Source organism: Tiliqua scincoides, chromosome 1 (genome assembly GCF_035046505.1).
Source record: "Tiliqua scincoides isolate rTilSci1 chromosome 1, rTilSci1.hap2, whole genome shotgun sequence".
Taxonomy (NCBI): domain Eukaryota; kingdom Metazoa; phylum Chordata; class Lepidosauria; order Squamata; family Scincidae; genus Tiliqua; species Tiliqua scincoides.
The window spans coordinates 80,625,525-80,643,757 of NC_089821.1; the positions used below are offsets into that span (position 1 = coordinate 80,625,525).

Below are 18,233 nucleotides of genomic sequence, written 5' to 3' on the forward strand. Positions count from 1 at the left end.
ACATCAGGACAATGACTTGTAACCTTGTAAACACTAAAGAGGTCAAGACTATTATAGAACAAAACAGCTTGGCTTAGAACTGCGGGCAGTGTGGAGCTTCTTTGCCAGAGAGGTGTGTGGTCTACAATCCTTCTTTCAGAAAGAGTGGAGCACATATGGTGAGAGGGAAATACTCAGACCATGTGGAAGTGTTATATGGAAGGAGGCTTGCTCAAACTGTGCCTTCTGAAAAAAAGAAAAGAAAGAAAGAAGTCTTCAACAGAGTCCTAGTCAGATTCATCTAAGACAGTGGTAGGAGAAGCTGCTCACTGTTGCCACAACTCTTCTATAGATTTTTTAAAAGTCTTTCCTACAGGTCTGTACTATACAGATCTGCAGGTAAAAAACAAATTGAAATAAATGGGAATTACAGGCATGCGCTGCTTAACAACCTTTTGCTTCACAAGAGACCAGATATATGACGGTGGTCAAAGCAAATAAAGATACTCTTAATGAGGCAATCATGTCTCCCACAGCTTGCAGCAGAGTGTCCGTTTACACAACAGAGAGGCTCTTAATGCAAAGAAAAGGGAATCTATCTCCAGTAGCCTGCGCAGTGCCTGGCAGGGAGTGTGTGTTTACACAGCAAAGGCAAAAAATTGAACTGAATGTTCACTTAAAGACCTACCATAGATACTCAGAGAGAGAAGAGAGAGTGAGTGAGTGAGAGAGAGAGTGTGTAGATATATACATATAGATAGATAGATATAGTATATACTATATATATAGTATGTGAAATTTTTGCCCAGTAATCAAGCTCCATTTCTCACTTGGCCTGATCTCCGGGTCAATCAGAGGGCAGAGCCTTTCAACTCTGAACAGTTTCCTTTCTCAAGTGGCAGACAGGCAGGCGCCAAGTTTCTCAAGCAGCAGGCAGACGGCAGGCAGGCAGAGCAGAGATCCTTCTACGGCAACTGGGACATTCCAGCCTAAGTTCTCCTTCCTTCTGCTGCAGCCTGGTTCTGGTTCTGCTTGGCAAATGCTTGCAAAGCAGGTCTGTTTTTGGAAACACCAGGATGGGACCCTCCTTCCCAGGCTACAATTCAGTGCACCCTGACTTCAGAGTAACACCCATGGAAAGCAGTGGGTCTACTTCTGAGTAAAAAGGGCTGCAAATATATGCAGCCACATCTCTCTGCTGTGAATTGAATTGCACACTTCCAGTTTTGTGTTATGGGTTGTATGTTGTACGTAGAGCTTCTCGCTTAACACACCAGACACCTTAAAGGTGGATTTGATTCAACCTGATTCAACCTTTTTCACTGGCATATCCTTGGCAGCCCATTTCCATAAATTGTACCCTTCCTATTAGCCAAATGTTTGCAATTAGTAAGACAAGCCCTCATCTCCTCCATATGAAAGCCCAGACTTCATGTATTCATCACCTGTTTTCTCTTTTCATCTGTTTGAAGAACAGAAGACTCTGCCTTTGCACTGTTTTGCACCAGAAGTGTGCTGAGAAATTCTGGGTGATCGATCACTTTCCATATTATGTTTCAGCTTTTTTACTGTGCTGGTTTTCAATCACTGGTTCATACATGAATTGGTGACCAAAAACTAGCTATTGGTGGGGCTTTCACAGCCAACTAGCTACCTCCCTTCCAGGCTGTGCATTCTGGAGCACGGCCTGCCTTTTTCTGCCATTATTCCATTCTTTTTCAAGTACCCCTAAAGGTCCTGTTGAGTGCCCCTGGGAGTACATGAATACCAGGTTGGGAACCACTGGTATGTTGTTTACAGTGCACTTACTCTGATAGTGTTTACAAAAAGGTGGTGAAGACCAGAATTTAAAAAAGGATAAAAATGTACCTTGATCTTTTACTGTGTTTTTAATAAATTAGAGACTACAGTTCTTAGGTAACAATTAGTGGTAGGTTATTTTTCAGGATCTGGCCTCGGGTAAAATCAGACAAAACTATAGTCAGAGACACCCCCCCCCCTAAGTTTAACCCCCAACTTATCTGAGGGTCATAGAAAATTCCGTGATTGTTGGTTCAAAATTTGCCCTCAACTTATCTGTGGAGTCAACTTATAGGTGAGTGTCTGCGGTTATCACACGATGGCAGGGATAGGAGAACACATCCCCATCATTAAGTGGCGCACCCTGTACTTCTGAATAAGAATGGATGGGAATGGTATGTAAGTGCCAAACTAGACATGATGTGTGCAATCCATGCTTGTATTTCCTGATGTCTTTTCTGTTGTGTTAACAGAAGTTTTGGATCCCCAGAACTGTATCAGGGCCATGAGTTGAGGGGGGAGAGCTAACTCTTTCCCATATTGCTGTTTTCTCAATGAAATCACCTTCCAGACTGTTTAAGGGCCCAATCTTGTGCTTGGTGGCATGGTTCCATGCCGCCGAGCACTGTCGCAAATGTGCCATAAGGCATGTTTGCCAGCCTCACCACCAGGCTCCTGCCGGTGCTAGCCCAGCGCCGGCCAGTGCTGGGCTAGCGTGGGGCGGTCGTCCAGCTTCCATAGCTTGGTGGTCTCCCGGACTGCCAAACTGTGGAACAGTAGGTGGGGGAGGGGGGGTGGGGAGGAGGCATTCCGAGGAGGGGGGAGGCTGGTGGGGTGGAGAGAGGGCAGGCAGGAGGCATGCCGGAGAGGTGTGACACAGGGAGGGGGTGGGCTGGAGGCGTGCCTGGGGGAGGGCTGGGAGGTGGGTCCGCGGAGCTCTGCTCCGCAGGATCCAGGGCACTCGTGTAGGGCTGTGTGCCCTACACGAGTGCCTTTACCTTACGTAAAGTGAGTAGCCCCATTGCGGGGCTGCTTACCTTACTCGGCGGAAGGGGACGAAAGTTCCCTTCTCCCGAGGTGCCTCCCACAGTAGCTCGGGATGCTCAGGATCCAGCGGTAGCCCTTCTCGGTGCTGCTGAGCCTGGGCCCCCCGGGTAGTTCAGGACTGGGCTACTCGGCAGCAGGATAGGGGAGACAGTACAATAAGGATACCTGTCTTCATTACCATCTCTGACTAATAGCAACTTGGAGGGCAGTTTCCATTGTGGAAATGGCTGAGGAGAAAAGGTTTAACTCCCTCCCCTCTAGTTCCACAGCCTCAGTCAGTTCCAGAGAGCCCACACATGTTTTTAGAGAAGAAGAAAAAAAAAAGTGTTGAATGATCCAATAGATCTTTCATATCATATCTACTTTAGTTCTCAATCTACTGGCTAAACAGGCAATAAAACATTTCCAAAAACATGACCATAAGGACACACAGCCTTGATCCTGTTAAAGTTAGTTATGACTAAATCCTGTGGACAGAAGTGGGACTCACTTGTTCTATTGGTTTCATTGGGACATACAACCCAAACCTACAGGCCTTTTATGACAGCAGGACTACTATCCTTCTGGCATAAAAGGTCCTGAGATGGTGAGACAATCCCACCCTGCTGGGCCATCTGAGGCTGCTGTTGCAGCTGCAGTGGTAGATTCCCACCGCTACAGATCCCTACCAGGGCAGGTAGGCTGGTGCATGCGGCAGTTTGTGGGTGGGAAGAAGGAGGGCAGGGGTGGAGAAGGGGATTAACTGGGGGGCTTGTCAAGGGTGGGAGGAGCTGCATCTGATGGCAGTCACTTTCTCCTGATCTTATCCCCCATTTTCCAGCCCAATACACTCCCTGGCTCTCCTCAAACTGCACCTTGCTAGTGCAGGTGTGAGGAGACCCATCTATGATCAGCCAGCCTACCAGGAGGTAAGAAAAAGGTTTACCTCCTGCAGGCTATCCGATTGTCCCCCCCATCCATAGTATGCTGTGCATTCCATTGGTGCAGCTGCATGCTGTAACATAGTGGGGGGTTGGATTGGGCCGTGAGTTCTGTTTCACGCAGATGTACACCAACATAGATGTATAAGTACATAGGAAACAGAATTGCCGCGTTCCAAAAACATGCTCAACACATTGTTGACATGTATTTATTCTCTAGAATTGAGTACAGGGAAAATTATTTCTGTAGGTTTTACAGCAGAAGTGAGTTCCAGAGTGCTAAATAGTTGGTAGGTGGCTGCGTTCAGCACTGATTGGCTAACAGCTGCACTTCCTCCCCCCTCTATTTACATCTTCCAAATGGATTGTGCTAGTTAAGAGGGGGGAAAAAATTAGGTGCCAAATGAATGGATAAGCATCCATGAAACACCATTTTTTTAAAAATGAAATCCATTTGTAAAATGTTGTAAACAGTTTGGAAAGAAGGGAGGAAAGATACTGGTGTGTACTATCTACTGCTAGCCAATTACTGCTGTACACAGCTGGTTCTACAACAAGTCTTGCAGCAGTGAAAGTTAGAGGAAGCTCCTCCCTCAAAAATATAAAAAAAAACCAGACTGGTTTGTATGATATTCCAACCAGACCACCCTCATAGCATTGGGTAGGAGTCTGGGGGTGCACATCTCTCTCCACCCCCAGCATGCTTTCCTGCTGACATCTAATCACTTAAAGTATGGTTTGTCTGATCCACCTCTACATGCATGAATATGTATTTGTGGGTCCTCCATTCTCTCTGCATTCAGAGATGGTGCATCCTCCTCCTGTAGTGACTCAGTTTGACAAGGGAAGAGAGTTGTGACCCCTAGTTCCTTCTTAACTCTCACTGGGCTCATTGTGAATTTTCTTGATGTCCAGGCTGGTCCAGAGTGACCAGCTATCCAGATGTCTCTCCTATCCAGCACAAATCTCTCTAGACATTTAAATAAAGAATGATGTGGTGTACAAGTTCATGAGAAGGCCTTTCACAAGGCCATCCTGATCTCCTCAAGCCCAAACATGAGATGTGGTGTCCCCATCACCCCAGCAATGCACCATCATACCTTCTTGCCTATGACTGACAAGTGGCTCAAAGTGCCATTTCATTCAAGCAGCTGCAGTCTTCTGCTCTAGTGTTGCCTCTTCTGGGCTATGTCATCCTCAGCCATAGAATGCACAGCCAGGGTATCCTCTGGCCAGCAGAGGTGTATGGCCAGCTGCCAGTGACTCTGTTTAATTTGCAGGTTAGATGTTAGGTTTGCATGTTAGAGGTTGTTCGAATGCATTGCCCTGTGCAATTGTATGGCAATGGAATGGCAGGGGAGATTGTGCACCCATGCACTGAGGCAGCCCAGTCAAAGTCAATATTGTCCCAACTGGTCTCATGGTGATTGTTGTTTTCAACTACATCTGCATGCACCCTAACTTGAGCTGCATTGGGCCCACATGTATAGAATTGGATTCAACCACTAATTACCACTAATGACACTACTTGCTACTGGTCATCCATGCAACTTGTTTGTATGTCATTAAGGACCACCACATAGCAGTGTTGTGTTTAAAAATCAGTCCAAGTTCTTGTTGCTATATGTCATAATTGACCTTTAAATGATACAGATATGAGAGTAAGAGCAGCTTCACCAACTATACCAAGTTAGTCCTCTACCCTAGACCAGGACCCGGGGGGGGGGGAAGGTTTCAAGTTTTATTAGCCATCTGGCTTACCTATTGGTATTCCAGTGGTAATAAATGACATCAGTATTTTCACAACCAAATGACACCAGTGGGATTCTATTACACCAGGGATATTTGGGTATGTGAGCACAAAGATGTTTCCAGTTAACAAGGTTACTGGTATTGACTTAGCTGAGTTAATAACAGATGTAGCAACCAATGTATTAATTTCAGTTTTTCCATAACACTGGGAAAAATGAGAGCTTCCATCCATGCCCACCAGACTGAGACTCTAATGAGTCTCAAGTGTTTTCTTTCCATTGCAGGTAAATGAAGGGAGAAAGGGGGATTTACCATGCCTTAGGCGTTGTGCCATCAGAAGCCTCAACATATCAAACCAATTCAGGTTTCTGTTTTTGAGTCTTTGCATTCCCTGTGTAGAAGAGATCATCAAAAGAGCTTAACTCTCAGTTTAGGCATCTGCCCAAGTGTTAAAGAGAGAACTTCTCATTGATGAGTCCCTTGAAAACTAGTCTGGATGACTCTCAAGGCCTTTTCCAAAGATGGTGAAAGTGAGTTTATTATTTCAAAGACCCCACTGAGCGCCAAACTTTGTGCACAATCTCTTTTTACCATAAAGTTTAAAAATATGTTTGTGTAAAATATAACAGAAAGGTCCCAAGGAGCAGAGCTCTTGATCTTTGCCTTTCCTGGCTTTTTCTACTAGGAGAAATGGGTTGAAACCATCAGGTTGTTACTTAGTGCTTTGTTAGAGAAGGAGAAGTCCTTGGTCTCCTTACAAAGGCCATGATGTGACCACTCCTGGAAGATACCAATAGGCCAGTCACAAGTGTACCTTTTGTGGCTGATGTGATAGAGCTCACTATCACTGGATAGTGATATGATTGATTACACAGTCCTACAAAATTGAGGTTCAGAAAAGTTTTCCCCAAATTTTATGGTGGTTTGATATGAATTTGGGGTGCCGATTCCAAAAATCTCATCCGTTTTGCCCTATCATGTCTAGTTTTGCAGATACAGCATAGCCTCATTAGTGAATGGTTCAAGCGGCTTCCTCATGAGGAAGCCATGGTGTAGGCTTCCTCATGAGGAAGCTGCTTGAGTCATTCACTAAAGAGGCTATACTGTATCTCCAAAACTAGACGTGATAGGGCACCCCAAATATACCCAGGAATTGGTGTAACGTTTAAGGAAGCAAAATGTGTGTTGGCCTGTGTTATCTAGACTTATTTCAGTATGGCTCCAGACCTGGTTCTGGGTTAGCAACTGCCTTAGATAACCTTAACTGGGAGAGAAACACAGGGAGTTTATCTCTTAGGGCCCAATCCTGTCCAAGTTTCCAGCACTGATGTAGCCGCAATGCATCCCCATGGTAACAAATTATCTTACATTGAGGAAGCCTTCATGACTGCCCCTTCCACACAGCAGGATGCAGCATGTGCCCCATTGGCACAATTGCATCAGTGCTGAAAAGTTGGATAAGACTGAGCCATTGATTCTTATGGACTTACTCTAGCCCCCTTGCATACTTTCTTGTATGCTCCAACACAACAAAGTTCTATTTTCTTCCATACTTTTCAACTTTTACATGAAGTCATTGAAAAATATCACAGAGTTGGAGTTCGGTTTTATCAATATGATGACATACAATTATCTCTTTTTCATTACATACTAGTGAGGTGGTGGAGTTCTTTACTAGATGTACAGAGGCGGTGACGGGCTTGATGAGAGCCAATAAAAGCTTCCGAATGGAATCTGGTCTTGCTGGTTCATTCTGAGGTGGCAGTGACTGTGATGTCGATTTCCAGCTTTGCTTTGTGTGCTAGTTGCTTGCCATTCTTAGTTACAAAGACCTTGTCACTGTGGTATATATGTCACTAGGCATGTATGCCTAGATAACCTCCAAATTACTGTAATGCACTATATATGGGTCCTGACCAGAGCTGGCACTTGTAGGAGCTGTACAGGTTAGCAGTTGGTTTCAAAGCATATTGCAACATCCTTCAAAGCACTGCACTTTATCAGTGAGCTATGACTTCTTCCCTTCTTTTTCTGAGGCTAAGAGGCAAAGAAGGAAGGCCCTTAGCCAGGGAGACAGGCCAGGGACAGACTGCACTTGCTCCCAGTGTGGAAGGGATTGTCACTCCCGAATCGGCCTTTTCAGCCACACTAGACGCTGTTCCAGAACCACCTTTCAGAGCGCGATACCATAGTCTTTCGAGACTGAAGGTTGCCAACTACTAACTATGACTTCTTCCCTAATACGATACAGGGCATAATCCTAACCGGCAGTTATGTAAAGCACATTTACGTCTCCTCCATTCAGATGCGCCGCTGCGTGGATGGAGGCAGAAGCCTCTGCCGCTGCTCCTGCGCCACCGCTTGTGTCAGCGTGAGCGCACCGACATAAGTGGCAAAGGTGGGCATGGGGAGGGGGTGGGAGGGGCGGGAGGGGGCGTTACTGGGCAGGGGGAGGGCGGCCCGGGGGCGCTTGTGCGGGGAGCCAGGGGCGGAGCCGGGACCTGGCAGTTATCCCGGACCCCAGCCCCTGGGGCGAGAGGAGCGGCTTCAAGCCGCTCCGCTCTCCTCAGACTTGCACCACCTCCAGACGTGGCGCAGGTCCGAGGAGACCCATAGGGGCGCGCAGCCCTTACCCACGGGTAAGGGGAAGAGGTTTCCCTTGCCCATGGCTGAGCCGCTGCTTGCTGCAATCCCGCGTTGGATGCAGCGCAAGCCTCCTGGCTTGCCTGCTCCAGTGCGGGTTAGGATTGCGCCCTTAATCACTCAACAAACACTATCAACAAAACCAGAATGAAAACAGAGTTGCCCTGGCAACTCTGACATGCATGACGCTGGCACAACGTTTACGCAACATAATGGCTTTCACTGTGGTAGATAGTGAGATCCATGGTGGTAAATGCTCAATAGGACTGAACCATAAAACAGCAAAGGCAACAAGTATAAACGTCAAATTTGATTCCCATGAGGCATGTCACTGTAGGACTGTGAAAAGGCTGCAGCAGTACTTGTACCTTTTTCAGATCCTTCCATCTACTAATGACGACATTTTTTAAAATCACTGTGTGCGGAATTGATGGCTAAAACTTTGAAGCTGGCAACCAATCCTTTGAAGCTGATACCTAGGATTTTGGAATATGTTTTTTTTCCCCCCCACTTCTGGAAAATACTCAAAAGCTGGCATAGGACTTAAGTGACTCATCAGGTCAACTCCAGGGTACTAGGAAGAAGTCAAGTGAGATCATGTTAGCTCTAAACACCAGACATCCTGTATCCTCATTAATCAACCACCTTCTCCATTAACCAATTCCTTATTAATTATGGATTTGATGTACTATATAGCACATGAGCAGTTATCCAGCCCGTCATGGGTTTTCTCACAGAAAAACATGTGCTTCTGTATCCTGGTATGATGGGTTTATGGGTGTGTCACAAATGACAGCAGAACAAAGCTTAACAGGCCAATGAAAACGCCTTACCAAGCAAGCTAGGCCGAGAGGCCTTTTGTTCCCTACCCCAGCAGCAGAGTCCTTTGCCCAACCTTTTCATAAAAGGAATTTATCCCATGCTGTACATTTTTAAAATACTTTCTCTCCAGTTTGACCTTACTAACACCTTGTGACACTTTGCTGAGAGGACAATGGGCTGTTTGAACAATATGTCCAACCCAACCAGCCTACCTGGCATTAGTATCGGAATTGCAGGCAACCTGTCCTCTCTTCCAGGGCTCATTTTAGTTCTCCTTATTAAATTAGGAAGGGTTCATTCAAACCATCCCCTCACAGGCAATATAATTATTACTTTATGTTGCATTAAATCATGTGCAAGGAAGTGATTCAGATGCAGTAGCGTTCCCAAAGGGAACGGCAACAAGAGCAATGCGGCAATTCTGGGTGGCGAGAACAGTGCAGAGGAGATGCCTCCACGTTGCTCTCACCACCTGGAAAGGCTCCAACAGCAAAGCTGAAGGGCAGCTTATAGGATACATTGAGGCACCCTGCAAAACTTAGTGCTGTGCCACTCCTGGGAATGTTACTGTTCAGATGAATCCTCCCCCTGCATGTGATCAGGAGGAATGGACTGAATGTTGGGAGGAGTATGTGAGCAATCCTACTTGTGTCACAAGGTAAGCAGACTGGCTTGGATGGTATTGTCAGAAACATCCTAGGAGCAATCCTATCCAACTTTCTAGTGCCGAAGCAGCCTCAATGCAGCCCTGAGGAAAGGGATCAAAGCTCCCTTAGCTGAAGGAGGCCACCGTGGCTGCCCCCCTACCGCAGGATGCAGTGCACACCCCATTGGCACAGCTGCACCAGACTGGAAGGATTTGGCCCTAGTCTTTGTTTCAAGCCTGATGGCAGCCTGACCATGATGCCATTATCAGCTTCAAAATTCACAGTTATTTATTGGAATGTTTCAGTTTACTTTGGAGGCATTATCACTAGGCTGCTTTGGATTTTATATTTGAAAAGATTAAGATAAGGAAACTTTAAGAATGCCGGTGTGACAATATCGAGCCCAGTGAAAGGGTAGTTGAAGCAATGGAGAAGAGTGCAAAGAGCATCCATAGACATAGGAAATGTCAAAACCACTTACTCAAGAGAGCGCTGGAAGGATCAAGTAGCCTGATGAAAGCCAGCTTGCTCATCTTCCACGCTTCTGTTCACTGAGTATTGCTCAGCTGATCAGTCTTCTTCCACTGATTCCCCAGCTATATAAGATATTGAGAGATAGGGTTGCCAAAGTTCCAGAATTGGCCTGGAGTCTCCAGAAATCAGTCTCATTCTCCAGTTGACTGTTGAAAGCAGTCTGGGAGATTTTAACAGGGCCTCCAGGCATTTCCAGCATTCCATCATATTGCAGAAAAAAATCTCTATAAACAGCTTCTGTAAGATATTTGCTAGAAATCTAGCACACACACTCAGACACGGACACAGACACACAGTTGGACACAAGGCTGAGTTCATAACTTGGCATTTACACAGTAAGAATAGAACAGCAGATTCAGTAGAACCAGCTATTGTTAAACCTAACTGAAGATTAACTTTGGGTGCAATCCTAACCCACTTTCCAGCACCGACATAAGGGCAATGCAGCTCCAAGGTAAGAGAACAAACATTCCCTTACTTTGAGGAGGCCTCCGTGACTGCCCCCCCAACTGCAGGATGCAGCACATGTCTCACTGGCACAGCTATGCCAGTGCTGGAAAGTTGGTTAGGATTTGGGCCTTCGACACATTCCCTATAAACTGCAGCTTCAGTCAGAGATGGCGACCTTACTGATGAAAGGGGCAGAATGGCTGGGAGAGCAGGTGCATGAAAGAAGGGTAAAACAGAAAGTGAGGAGGGCAAGGTGAATGTAAGCTGGAAGAGGGAGGGAGAAGCTTTGACCCACCTGTGCTTCCTCAGCAGCCAGGGAAGAAAGCAGCAAGCCCCAAAGGCGGGACAGCAGAAGAAGCTGCAGCAGAAGTCCTGTGGATCCCAGACTGCCCCAACTGGTGGAGTTCTCCCACACCAGAAGCCAAGGCAAACAGCTGGGTGAAGCAGCTTCCAGGGAGGTATTCCAAACAGGAAAGACCACAAAACCTGAAGACTACAAAACCAGTTGGGAAACCCGTGTGAGGCCTGAGCACCTCAAGCAAGGTCAGCCACCCTTGGGACTTGAAAAGTGCCGGGACTTGCACTCACCACAGGGAGGAGGAGGAAGTCTTGTGGGGTTCTTTGTAGTTCTTTTGTCCTTTGTCTGTGACTGCTGACAAATCTAAAAGCACAAATCCCGAAAACTTTAGGCAGTGCTGTTTTTTTTTTGTTTGGCAGGCCCTCACACTCCCACATATGGCACACTTCTATTATAATCATAATATAATCATTATTATGATTACATTACAGTGGAAAGAAGCTTGGTATGACCTGAATTTATGAGAGCCAAAATGTGATTCAGTAAATAGCATTAGATTTGGATCTGAATACGAGAGTTCCGGATAGAGTGCATAAGAACATACCGTAGATACTCACGTATAATATGTGAAATTTTTGCCCAGTAGTCAAGCTCCAATTCTCACTTGGCCTGATCTCCGGGTCAATCAGAGGGCAGAGCCTTTCAACTCTGAACAGTTTCCTTTCTCAAGCGGCAGACAGGCAGGCGCCAAGTTTCTCAAGCTGCAGGCAGGCGGCAGGCAGGCAGAGCAGAGATCCTTCTACGGCAACTGGGACATTCCAGCCAAAGTTCACCTTTTAATCTTCCTTCTGTTACAGCCTGGTTCTGGTTCTGCTTGGCAAATGCTTGCAAAGCAGGTCTGTTTTTGGAAACACCAGGATGGGACCCTCCTTCCCAGGCTACAATTCAGTGCACCCTGACTTCAGAATAACACCCATGGAAAGCAGTGGGTCTACTTCTGAGTAAAAAGGGCTGCAAATATATGCAGCCACATCTCTCTGCTGTGAACTGAATTGCACGCTTCCAGTTATGGGTTGTATGTTGTACGTAGAGCTTCTGGCTTATCACACCAGACACCTTAAAGGTGGATTTGATTCCTGGTTCAACCTTTTTCACTGGCATATCCCTTGGCAGCCCATTTCCATAAATTGTACCCTTCCTATTAGCCAAATGTTTGCAATTAGTAAGACAAGCCCTCATCTCCTCCATATGAAAGCCCAGACTTCATGTATTCATCACCTGTTTTCTCTTTTCATCTGTCTGAAGAACAGAAGACTCTGCCTTTGCATTGTTTTGCACCAGAAGTGTGCTGAGAAATTCTGGGTGACTGATCACTTTCCATATTATGTTTCGACTTTTTTACTGTGCTGGTTTTCAATCACTGGTTCACACATGAATTGATGGCCAAAAACTAGCTATTGGTGGGGCTTTCACAGCCAACTAGCTAGCTCCTTTCCAGGCCGTGCATTCTGGAGCACGGCCTGCCTTTTTCTGCCATTATTCCATTCTTTTTCAAGTACCCCTAAAGGTCCTGTTGAGTGTCCCTGGGTGTACGTGAATTGGGAACCACTGGTATGTTGTTTACAGTGCACTTACTCTGATAGTGTTTACAAAAAGGTGGTGAAGACCAGAATTTAAAAAGCAATAAAAATGTATCTTATTATATTTTACTGTGTTTTTAATAAATTAGAAACTACAGTTCTTAGGTAACAATTAGTGGTAGGTTATTTTTCAGGATCTGGCCTCGGGTAAAATCAGACAAAACTATAGTCAGAGACCCCCCCCCTAAGTTTAACCCCCGACTTATCCGAGGGTCATAGAAAATTCCATGATTGTTGACTCAAAACTTGCCCTCGACTTATCTGTGGGGTCGACTTATGGGTGAGTGTCTGCGGTGAGAAAGGTGGCCTACTTCAAGGTGGCCTACCCAACATGCAGAGACATGCAAAATAACAATCGCAACCCACTTCCAGTTTTGCAATCACAAACCGGAAGTGGGTCGTGATCATTATCTGTACATTCTTTGCATGTTGGGGAGTCCTGTGGGGGCTGGTGTGGGGCTCCCTGCACCCCCAGGTGGCTGCTGCAGGCTATAGTAAGTCTCAGCATGCCCCTGCACCCCTCCAAAGTCACGCGATCCTGGTGATCTCGTCGCTGCCTCCCCCCACTCCTTAAGGGGGCAGAGGACAGGGTTCTCTGGCTGGGGCATCATGACACTCCAGTTTGAGAACCACTGGGCTAATGAGTTCTGAGCTGTCTGTGTTAGGAGAAGGATCTTGGGGTGTAGGTGGACAGCTCGATGAAAGTATCAACCCAATGTATGGCGGGGGTGAAGAAGGCTAATTCCATGCTTGGGATCGTTAGAAAAAGTATTGAGAATAAAATGACTAATATTATAATGCCATTGTATAAATCGATGGTAAGGTCACACCTGAAGTATTGCATCCAGTTCTGGTCACCACATCTCAAAAAGGATATAGTGGAAATGGAAAAAGTACAGAAGAGAGTGATCAAAATTATTCCCTCCCTGCCCCCCCCCACAAGCTGCTGCAGGCTGTGATAAGTCTCAGCAAGCCCTTGCACCCCTTCAAAGCGACATGATCCTGGTGATTGTGTCGCTGCCTTGCGCCCCCTCCCCACAAGGACTTACAGCGGGGCTTGAACTCCCTAGGAGTTTGAGAACTGCTGCATTAGCCTATATGTGAAGTTTTGGGGTTTTTTGCCCCAATGTGCATTACTTTACACTTACTTACACCTAAATCCATCTGCCATTTTGGAGCCCATTCTCCCAGTTTGGAGAGATCCTTCTGGAACTTTTCACAATTCATTCTGGTTTTTTCCACTCGGAAAAGTTTAGTGTTACCCTCAAATTTGGCCACCACACAGTTTAACCCTATCTCCAGGTAATTAATGAACAGGTTGGAAAGCACCAGTCCTTGAGGCACTTAGTTTTTCACTTCTGCCCTTGACTGCATTTAGCCACTATTTGTAGACTTTGGTTCCCCATCTGTCAAATATTGCTGATACAGGAGACTAGAACTTTGGACCTCTTTAGTGGCAAAATGGCAAGCTTTCATTGCCTACCTGATTTTTTGTCTCCACCATCTAGCCAAATATGAATTCATTTTTTTCCTTTCATTATACAGAGGATGGCTTGGAGGAATGTACGTTTTAAAAGAGTAAAGGAATTTCTTGGAATTCGTATGTACATTTGTATAACAGTGTAAATTGTTAATGTTATAGTTGCCTTTGTAAGTTTGTAAGTTTATGTTCTAGCATTGAGCGCTTCTCTGAAATGATTCCATGTATATCAATATAAAAATTGAAATACCTTAGCCAGTAAGTATTTTACATCCTAAATGTAATCCATTTATATAGAAGGAAATTCAACTTAGTGCTGACTTTAGACATTTCTCCATCTGTAGCAAAAATTCAAAATGGTAGACCGAACCAACTTGGAAATAGGTTTATGGTAATAACATACTTGAATAGTGACTAGAGGCAGGAAAACATTGTCTGCTTTGGAATATGATTCTTGAACCTACTTCATGGAATGTTTGGAATATACTTCTAAGTCAGGATTGACCTCAGTTTAATGTTTTAATCCATATGTGTGGTTCTGGACTAAGTCATTGACTCTGGCATGGAAACTCGATTTGGATTTTGAGGAGTGCTTTGTGAGAAAGATGCTTAAGAAACTGAATTTCCACCCAGATTCTGTGGTTTTAGAATCATCCTATCTTGTTTGTGGCATGGCACTGGTCTATGAACAGTCTTTCATTCTTCCAATTTTTATATCTAGACTTGGTTTAGACTGCTGGGCATAAGCACTTTGAAGCAGGTTGGGTTTCAGCTTGTGCTTTTTTTTGGTTACTGGCTACCAACTGAGCACAAGACCGTATTAAATGAAAATGTACAAAAAGGAATTTTGATGTGACTGCATATAAACTGAAAATTGCAGCAAACGGTGCCTGCACCAAATCCAAAATTAATTTTAGGAATTCTTCAAGTTGAATCGGAAGGAAGAGGACAGGAATGACAGAGAGAACCTCTCCAACAACAAGTACTGGGGACATCCGCTATCCCCTAGAAGTATATTAGATTCCTTTCAGCTTCTGTTCAAAGATCTTGTCTGCAAAATTCACATGGCTTTTTCCCTTTCAATTTAACATTCCCATGTACCTTACTCTGTGAGAATCACTCCAGTGCACTAACCAAGCAATTTGTTGTTACAGCCAACCAGATTTGGAAGATTCAAGAGTGAAAACTTTTTTCTGGGCTGCTGCATGTCAGGTGTGTGTGGGAAGGAAGTTTGCATGTTTAAAAGCATTAAAACATTAGCAAGTCAAGAAGAAGACTAGATTGAATGGTCATTTTGTGCATAGAAGGAGTTTGTTGCATGGGAGAGTATTCAATCTATGATTGCCTATCTGCTCTCTGGTGGTACAGTCCAGTAAGACTGGAGCACAATGTACCATTTGACTTAACCGCTGCACTGTTCGGATGTGGATGACTCAGGTTTGTCCCAAATTTCTCTTTTGTTCTGAAAATGGCAGACTGGAGACAACTATCTCAATTTGTAAGTTCCTAGACCAGTGGTCTTCAATTTTTTTCATGCCACAACCTACACAAACAAACAAAAGTATGAGACTGACCCACCGTTAATCCCACCCCCTCCCAGGGTCCTCTGTGCCCCCCCGCCCCCCCACTCCCCACTGGTGGGAGTTGCCACTTACTCCCTGCCCCCATTACGCCCTTCCAGCACTGTTCACTATAACTAAATATTCCTTTTAAGCAGAAAAAAGTTACCATGAAGCCTGGCACTAATGAAAGCTATTTTAGCACAATTGTTCTTGTCCAGGAGCAAAAGGTGGGCAAGACTGGAATGCAATCTGAGCAGGACTGGGATACAATGTCCTGGTATCTCCTCCTTTCCTTGGTGGTGCTTTAGTCCAGTGGTCTTCAACCTTTTCTGTTCTTGTAAGTCGTTGTGACCCCCACAACTGAGGCTTTGTGACCCCATTGATTGAAGAATATTGCTCTAGATCAGGAGCAAATTCTGGTGGATCTTAATGATCACGTAAATTATACCACGAGCATCATGACTTGAGAGTTCTTCTCCTGCTGGAATGGTTATTTGAGCAAGCGAAGAACTTTGCCCTAATTCACTGGCTGCTGCCCCTTTCCCACTTGTCTGGCCTGGGGGCAGCTGCAATAACAATATCAGTGGCAACAGATGGGAACTGGATGCTTGAGAGACCTGCCTTCTCCTTCCCTATGGGGCTCAGAATGCTAGTGTCAAACATACGACATGTGCCCTGAGAGATGTAGTTTCCACCAGTGTTGGTGCAGCTGTGGCCACCAGACCAGGTAAGTGGGAAGAGGGTGGCAGGGGCTTTATTTGTAGACTTGTGGGACTCATCAGGGTTTGTGTGCATCCAGTCATAGGTGAACAGGCATGTTATAGGGTTTCCAGTTTTGAACTGAGCTCTGAGAAATCAATCTGTTCTCCCAGACTTTCAAGTAAATAGCTCTGCTCATTGATCCCTTTCTGAATTGACCCCAGGATGGAGTGTGCCTACTGTAAATGCTAGAAATATGGGATAAAAACCAGTTTGGGCTCTAGATAATGACCGGATTCCATTCATGGGGCACACCATGGTTACAATTTATTTGCTCCTCTCTGATTTTTATTAATTAACTTTCAGAAGGCATGGTCTTCTGTAAATATTTAAATATAATCATGACTTACTATAGAACTAAAATGTTCCCCTTGGCAGTAAGCTCAGAGTCATTGTTTTCAACCAACATAGGGAATCCTCGATAATCCAAACTTCATGTCATCTTGATTTCCTTTTTTGCCATCTTGAAATTGTGCTCAATCGGTAGAGGCCACCTCTAGTTCAAGTACTACTTCGAGGTTAATCTGAGCTAAGGTAATTTAAATATTGGCAGAGAGCTGTAGATCAGGCCTCTATAAAATCTCTGGGCAAAGTGAAGAGATTCATTTACTTTTTGCTAATAAAAACAAACAGCTGCGTCTCCCATATGGTATTCTCTTGTAAAATATTTACATCTGAAAGGCACCCAGACTCCTTACCAAAGAGTGTAGTTTAAACAGTGGTGGTGAGCGCAGAAGGGAGGGGAAGGGGAGCATGCATTGTTGCTAGCTTCGATCACAAAAGCTCCTAAGTATGCACCTTTTTGCTTTTTCTTTCATGATGCATTAAAGCAAGGGTCATGGGCACCTTTTGCTCCTGGATATGGTTGGCATCCTTCAGTCTCGAAAGACTATGGTATAAGCCTACAGCACCCAGTATTCCCAGGCGGTCTCCCATCCAAGTACTAACCAGGCCTGACCCTGCTTAGCTTCCGAGATCAGATGAGATCGGGCACGTGCAGGGTAACAGTTGCTGCTGGATAAGACCTTCTTAAATACTATACTGACAAATTTGACAACTTAATATGTATTGGGAAACAAAGGCCCCAAATTGGTTATCTCATTGCATCTCAAGTTCAGTTTTCAGATGTTGGGCACATGAGTGTCTGCAGGGAGATGAGAGGGGATGTGCTTTCTCCCCCCAGAATCTAAATTTTCTGAATTTTTTTTTAACATAGAAATGAGGGAACTCTAGTTTGTCAGCATGAAAACATTCTCTGTGAGAGAATAGCAGCCAGGCTGTTGCTCTCACGTCTGGGTGGTCTGTACTGTTCTGGAGAGGACCCTAGCCTAGGTCAACAGCTCTGAAGTCTGCTGGTCTGAATGTAATTATGTTGCTTCTGATGGGCAGAAGCAAATTTTCAAGATCTGAGCAACTGTTAAATACAGTGATGATAGTTACATGGTGGGACATAAGTTTGCATACACATCTTTAAACATGATCTACTTACTACAATTTGCAGCCCATGCCATATCCCCATTTCCAGGTCGGGTAGCCCTACATGATCTTCCCGGATGTGCGCTAACTAAATAGCTAGTGAAGATCCAAGAAGCCCCCTAGAGACAGAAACATATCCCCTTACTCCAAAGTGATCTCCAGCCACCTCCTGACCAGCATTGGATACAACACAGGCTATGCAGCCTGGCTGTGCTGGCACAGGTTAGGATTGCACTGTAAATTATAGTTTCAAGTAGATCACACTTGAAAATGTTTGCGCAATCTTCTGTCCCATCTTATAAATACCGTAATTGTATCTGATGGTTATCCAGATCTTGGAAGGTTTGCAACTGCCAGTCAGAAGCAACTAATTACAGCAGGACAAGCAGCTTTCAGTGAGCACTGAACTGTTGATAAACGATAA

The 18,233-nt window shown here is 45.1% G+C and overlaps 1 pseudogene; it reads right to left on the reverse strand.

The window, feature by feature from the left end:
* Positions 1-17,232: 17,232 nt before the first annotated feature.
* On the reverse strand, positions 17,233-17,352 carry LOC136638074 (5S ribosomal RNA; annotated as a pseudogene).
* Positions 17,353-18,233: the final 881 nt, after the last annotated feature.